Source organism: Dicentrarchus labrax, unplaced genomic scaffold (assembly GCF_905237075.1).
Source record: "Dicentrarchus labrax unplaced genomic scaffold, dlabrax2021, whole genome shotgun sequence".
Classification (NCBI taxonomy): Eukaryota; Metazoa; Chordata; class Actinopteri; family Moronidae; genus Dicentrarchus; species Dicentrarchus labrax.
The window spans coordinates 1-7913 of NW_026136705.1; positions in this window are offsets into that span (position 1 = coordinate 1).

Below are 7913 nucleotides of genomic sequence, written 5' to 3' on the forward strand. Positions count from 1 at the left end.
GTCAGAGACAGTTATACAGTTTAAGTTCATTTTATACTTTTGAGTCAACAATTAAAATAATTTACGCTTTAAGGGATATTTCTGTTAGCAGTGTATTTTATGAGCATGCACATATACACAGAGAGAGAGATGTATTTGTATTTGTTGCGGAATTAATGTTGTTATGTTTAGAGGGGTGGGTCATGTTAGTTTAGACGCACTCTACAAGCACACGAGGAGAGGAACAGAGCACCTGGAATGTTAATTAGAAGATGACGCTAAGAAGATACTTATTAATGCTACGGAGATTTGGATGGTACTCTCTGTTTGAAGTTTCCTTTCCTACTCCCCTTGAGTTAACGCGGCCACGGTGAGGTATGCAGAGTGATGTTTACATTATGTTTACAATGTTTAAGATGCTCACGGAGTAACGTGATGACTAAATATTACCTGTTTCACTTAACGTAGAACAACGCATGTTGGAGCAAATCGAAAATATATACTGTATTTGTTATGTTTAGAACATTCCTTTGATGTTATTCTATTTTGAAATGCTTTGTATGATATGAAACTCAATTGTGATTTGTTTATTTTAATTTATCTATTCTCACGGCATGACTGACCACCGATGTGCAAATAAATGCCTGTGCATAAAAAGGAACGACTTGTGTTCGTGATTTAAACTGAGGGAGTACAGAGAGAACTTCAGCATCAAGTCTACACAAGTGATGAGATGACTTTCTGCACCTGCTGCGGACAGAGCTGCTAATGAGTGTCATCGCACTCTAGCTTAAGCGGGGATAAGACTGTGCATACGCCGGTAACATAAGCAAGTGGCAAGAGTTCAATAGCACTGCAAGGGGCGCTAACTATAAGTAACACATTTAAAACAAGTTGAATGTTAAGAAGTGGAGTAGCCTCGCTGACTGCTTTAAAGGGACCATACTGCCAAAAGTGCAAAGTGTTATGTTATGTACATGTTTCAAATAAGTTACAAGTTAAAGTCAATGCTGATTTCATTCATACTGAGCAATTTTGGCGTGTGAATAACGCTTTAAAGAGGTGCTATAAGTTTCAAAGTGTTAGTAGTGTTATAGCATATACATGTTAAAGTGCCTGTTGATGCTGGATTTACTGTGAAGCTACACCTTTACTCAGCAAATACACAACCACTATTTGTGTAAATTGCTAATGGTTAAAAGGGAAGTGTTCTTTGTGCATTATAAGGGGAAATAAGTGCATTTGTATTGTGACAGGGTGTTCAGGACACATTAAGTCACATTAACATTATTAAGTCAATTTAAACTATAAGCTGTTTAGCAACATTTAAGTGCTAAGCTTGCTTAACTAATTTATGTACTAACAATATTGAAGATGTCTGAGTATGAATGGGCACATAATAAGTTGGACTTAGACGGTACGGATGAAGCTGGGGAGTTACAGCAGCAGTCTAGAACACAGGATAATGAAACGCTTGACACAAACCTATTAAAAGTTAAGCCAGACCTAAGTGCAGAGGCACAAGCTGCTGCAGAAGAAGGACCACGAAGGAGCCAGAGAACCCAAAACTTACTGAAAGGGGTCAAGCACTCTATGATGCCACAACTAAAAGCCTTCAGCATCGCTTCGAGCACTTACTACAAATGAAAGCCTTTGCCATGAGGCTAAGAAAGCACTCAAAGGATCACCCTTCAAGTGAGATAATTACAAGACTTACTAACCAAAATCAACCATGCTTCAACAGATGTAAAAGGAGTTTATGAAGACTTGCGCAAACACATGGTCCCTGATGGGGAAACCCGACGTATCGAGCAGGTAGACACTTCATTCTGTCTCAATGCAGATCTTGAACGCCCATGGAACCATCTTGAAGGGAAAGATAAAGTTCAAGAGTTTCATAAAGAACAAGCATGCAGGCCTGATACTAGCTCTGTGTTCTCATTATCAGCATCTCAGAGGTTCAGTGCACAAAATCAAGACATTCAAGTCTGTCCTCTACCAAGAAACAAGAAGCTGCAGCGGAGCTAGCTGTAACCAAGCTACTTTAAAGGTTCTAGAAGAAATGGAACTTGAAAAACAAGAGCTTGAAAATCTTGAAGCTGAGAATATACAGAGGCTTGCAATACAAGAAGCAGAAAAGTGCTGCAAGAGGAAAAAAGGCATTAGAAGAGAAGCGCAGACAGATAGAGCGTTTAGAGACAGTTAAGAAGATGAATGCTGCCAAAGCAAGGCTGCAAGTCTATAAACAAGACATTGGTTCAGACGAAGAGAGATATCAGAGTTGCTCTATGATTGCAAGCCTATGCAGGAAAACCTGCACTGAACCCAGGAAGCTTCCCAGTACATCACACTGTACCACCAAGGGGCTGCACATGTACAACCCGCCACGATGACAAAACTGCAACAAGAGGGCAAAACTTCTGCTAATGCTCATCAGGAGGATAGCACTACAGCAATGGGCTAAAGCAAATAGCAGAGTCCATAAGAGCCGGCCCCAGTACCAGAGCCTTCTGTTTTCAGTGGAGACCAATTACAGGCCAAAGACTGGAAATTCTTTCCAAACATTGATCGACCGGAAGAATATTCCAGTAAATGAGAAGGTGCCTACTACCTCAGCAAGTATAAAAGAAGCGGGACCTGCAAGGAAAGCCAGTGAGAGTACTTCACCTGTTAGCACAGATGCAGCCTACTATGCAGCATGGGACATCCTAGAAGAAAGGTATGGAAGTTCCTAGATTACAAAGCCTTCAGGGATAAGCTCACTGTATGGCAAAAAGATAGGACCCAAGGACAGCACCGAACTAAGAGAGGTTCTCAGACTTCCTGGGAGGCTGTCAAGCTGCAATGTCGCAGATTAAGAGTCTTGAAACTTAAATGACTGTGGTAAAAACCAAAAATGCTCAGCAAACTTCCTGATTGTTAACCGCCAGGTGGAACAGAGAGGTCATTGAGATTGAAGAAGCAAGCTGGGAATCTCAGCTTCAGCCAATTTGTTAACTTGTCACCAAAGAAGCCAAGATAGCTTGTAACCCAGTGACCCACTTCATGCCTGAAGTCCGGTGATGGTGAAAAAATGCGAAGACACCAAAGGCTGCGAACCATGGGTGCAAAGGTATTTGCAAATTACCTGAAGAAAGACCAGATGCAAGAGTGTGCCTTTGTGAGAAGTATACCATGACATCCAGACATGCCGGAAGTTCAGGAACAAGTCTCTAGCAAAACGAGTCAAGTTTGTGCGAATGAAGAAATTGTGCTTTGATGTTTGTGAACAGGGACACCATTCAAAGAACTGAGAATAGAGAAGTGTTCAGACATGTGAGAGCAAACACCCAACGTGTTTATATGAAGACCGCAATAAGGAAAACGGAAAGAAAGAACAACTGGTTGATGAATGTAAAGAGAGTGGGAAACACTCAAGGAGGGAAGGAAAGAACAGATTCTAAACAGACCAATGTAGCGTCGTATGAAGCCACATCTAACAGAGTAGAACAAGACATGAACAGCACCCATACATCCACTGTATTCCAGTCTAGCTGTCCACTTACAAGTAACCCAGAGACTGAGGCTCCCGTAGGTGCACTTCTGACAAACAAAGTGACACCACCTCATCTTGCAAGAGAAGGGGAAACTTTGGACACGCAAAAAGAGCCTGTGCATTTAAAGCTCTTACAATATCATCCCAGTGAGAGCTGTCATTCCAAGTCAAAAGATTACTGGGCTGCAGGTCAGAGGTTTTTATTCATCAAAGAAAATCAAGTTCTCCCAGTAACTTATTCAAGAGAATCTACTTCTTGACAATCTAAGCTATATTCCTACACCCAAGGAGACAGTAAGGGCATGGCCGCACCTGGAGCACCTTGCTGAAGAGATCGGACCTTTAACCTAGTGTGACATTGGTCTGCTCATAGGTTACAATTGTTCTCAAGCCTTGCTGCCAAGAGAAATTAAAATACAGTAAAGACAATGAGCCATTTGCTCAAAAGAACAGACCTGGCTGAGTATAGACAGACTGTGCCAATCCTGTGTCGACATATGACACGCAGGAATGTGCTGCAACCACAGCATTATAGAATGACATAGGTGCACCCTGATTTCAAGTGCCCCTACTAACCTAACAAGTGAAGTCCGATACATTTGCCGAACACAAGTCAAGGAGCAATCACCCACCAGATGCGGATAAAGGTGCTCGAGTCAGACTTCACAGAGAGAACTGTTGAGGATTCCTACTTCTCTCAAGAGAGGTTTCCGGGCTTCATATCAATACTGGAGGAAGGAATCAGAATAAAAGCAGATGGTCACTGTGAAATTCTTCCCACATTTAAGGAAGACAGGCCAAGTCTGTCAGACAACAGGGAAATGTGCAGATCACTGTCTCAAGTGTTTGAGAAAACGATTTGAGAAGGACAAGTAGTACCATAGCATGGATTATGTAAACTTTGTGAGTGAAACACATACGCGGAGATGCTGAAAAGGTACTAGAAGACCAACTTGACAAGAGCCCTGCCTGGTAGATCCCGTGACCATGGGGTGTATCACCCACAGAAACCAGGGAAAATAAGGGTCGTGTTCGAATGTCATTGTTCGGCAAAGTTCCAAGGTGTGTCATTGGACGATCACCTGCTCAGTGGGCCAGAACTGGACAAATACTTGGATAGGGTGTTCTCTGCCGGTTTCGAGAAAGGTCCAGTAGTAAGGTCAATGTGCGATATTGAGCGCATGTTCCATCAATTTCACGTCAAAGCAGAAGACCAAGACTATTTGAGATTTCTCTGGAGGGACAACGGGACTCTCTAAGCCCAACCACTAGTCTACCGGATGAGAGTGCACTTGTTTTAGGGCAGCCTCATCACCTGGCTGCGAGCAACTATGGCCTCCAACATGTTGCCATGCAAGGACAAGGCTACTCAACGAAGCATCCATTCGCTCATTGAAAGAAACTTTTGTGTGGATGATGGCCTCACAAGTGTGTTCACAATAGATGAAGCAATACAGTTGGTCAGTGAAGCAAGGCAGATTTGTAGCGCTGGCAAGCTACATATCCACAAGTTTGCTCTCAACCGCCAAGAGGTAATTGCATCAACCCAAGAAGAGTGTGCTGGAACGGTACGAAGGCCAGACTTGGCTTTGGGTGAGCCGTAAACGAGAGAGCGCTAGGTATTAAATGGTGTGTGTAGCTTCAGACCAGTTCCAGTTCAGAGTGATTGTGAATGAGCGTCCACTCACTAGAAGAGGAGTTTTGTCAACAGTTGCCTCTATCCACCACCTACCGGATTTGTAGCCTTTTCATACTCTGGTCGTGGGAAGCAAATACTTCAGCAGATGTGCCGAGACAAGATTGGGTGGGATGAACTACTATCTGATGACCTTCGGCCAAATGGGAGGAATGGTTGTTGATTCACCAGAACTTAGCTGATGTCAAGATCCAGCGCTATGTTACCTTCCAGAAGGCTCCAAAGAAGCAAAGAAATACGAACTCCATCACTTTTCTGATGAAAAGCGCCACAGGGTATGGAGAATGTACGACTTAGAGCAATCAGTGCATCAAACCAAATCCACTGTTCCCTTGGTCATGGGCAAGGCAAGAGTGGCCTCCGCCAAAGGGTCACCATCGCAAAGCCACGATCATGTGCTTCGTGGCCGCTGTTGTTGCTGTTCGGACAAGTGACATGCTTAAAAGAGAGTTGGAAATTGAAGACGCAGGATTTCTTCTGGACTATTCAAAGGTCGTTCTTGATATGTCAACAATGCCAGACGGTTTCATGTATTTGTTGCAAAACCAGGTCTAAAGCATATCAAGGAGGTACCAATCCAAGCCAGGAGACTGTGACCTCTAAGGAAAACTCGCTTACCACGCACATAAATCTGGGCAAAGGGATTTGATTGTTCCAACTGGTTTACTGGTCCAGATTTTCTGGTGATTTTGTAGGAGATGTTAAGGGTGGGGAGATGCTGAGCTAAGACCCAGAAGTTCGTAAGGCTGTGGTACAACACAATAATAATATGAAGCGTGGAAGGTTACTTGACTCATCGCTTCCAAAGTTCAGTTGGCAAGTGCTTGTAAAGCATCAAAGACTTGAAAGTAAGGATACAAGGGAGCAAAGGCAAAAAAATAAGCTAAATCTTAAAAAGAAAAACTAACTCTAGGATGGTCAACAGGACCTTGTAATTAAATCTTTCTTAAGAAAGGTTATAATAAAAAAACAAAACTTAGTTGACCCTTTGGATGAACATAGTATTCTCAGGGTGGGAGGGCGTTACCTAGACATGCTGCTTTGCACCCCTACATCAAGCATCCAGGCACTGCCAAAGACCTGTCACGTATCAAAGTTGCTTATAAAGCGACTACCATCACTGTGTGTACATCAGGGGCTTGGTATAATGAATGAACAACGCCTAAATGGCATCTGGATATTTGATGTAGCCATTCTGAGTCATCCTACACTACACAAGGCGTCAAGGGTAGAACATTCAGAAGGCCCACTGAAGAACAGAAAATGGGCAAGATCTTACTCCATGATCGCATGGAGACGACTCCTCTTTTACATATATTGTGGGATGGACTGCTTTGCCCATTCTACGTCAAGGAGGGAAGAAGGGAACTAAAGGTAATGGCCTGCTATTTACTTGTTTCGTGCCTCGTGCTGGTACACATAGAGCTTCTGATGACATGACGGCTTCGATGCTTTCATCAATGCTCTTCGTGCTTCATTGCCCTACGGAAAAATGAGTTCGACTACTGATCTGGGACCAAGGCAATTCAATTGTTGGTGCAAGACGTGAACTCCTGAAGCTGTAAAGGAGATGAACCAAGAATGCCTTAAGCAACGAGGCTGTGAGTTTGTCATGAACCCTCCATCAGCAAGCCATGGGTGGGGCCTTGGAAAGGCAAATCAGAATCTATAAGAAGTGTGTGTGACATCCATTCTGGACTTCAGTCTCCAGGAGACTTGATGGTCCGCCTTTGGACTTATCTTTGTGAAGTCATGGCAATCAATAAACAGGCAGACCCCTAACAGCACATCTGCTCAATGATCCAGGTTGACCGCAGCCTCTACACCCAATCACATTTTGACAATGAAGTCTTCAATACCTTTGCACCACCAGGAGAGTTTGTGAAAGAAGACCTTTATCTTCACAAAAGATGGAGGAAAGTGCAACATTTAGCCAACGAGTTTGGTCTAGATGGAAAAGGGAGTACCTGTTGAACCTGCAAATAGAGACTAAGAAGTGGCAAAAGATACACAGAAATGCAAAGGTCAATGATGTGGTGATTGTGCAAGAGATGAATGATGCAGAAGTCAATTACCCAAGTGTACCCTGATGACGATGGATGTGAGAAAGCTACAACTGATGATCAGTAACTCAGCATTAGATGGACAAGGGAAACGACTCAACTAAACCAGTCTCCCCTAGAGAGGCCTATCCACATGACAGTTACCTGCTTGAAGCTGAGTAATATTATGAGTAACTGCACAGTTCTGTTGCAGATTCCATAACTAAGTTCTCAATAGCATTCATATGTTAAGTTAATTAGAGAAATCACCAGCGATTTGGTGGGAGTGTAGCTGTGTCATAGAGACAGTTATACAGTTTAAGTTCATTTTATACTTTTGAGTCAATAATTAAAAATAATTTACGTTTTTTTAAGGGATATTTCTCCTATAGTGTATTTTAAGAGCACGCACATATACACAGAGAGAGAGATGTGTATTTAATAGCGGAACTAATGTTGTTATGTTGTAGAGGGGCGGGGTCGTTATTTAGACGCACTCTACACAGCACACGAGAACAGAGCACCTGGAATGTTAATTAGAAGATGACGTTATGAAGATACTTATTAATGCTACGGAGATTCTGGATGAGACTCGTTTGAAGTTTTCTCTAATACCTCCCTTGAGTTAACGCGCCAATGAGGTATGCAGAGTGATGTTTAC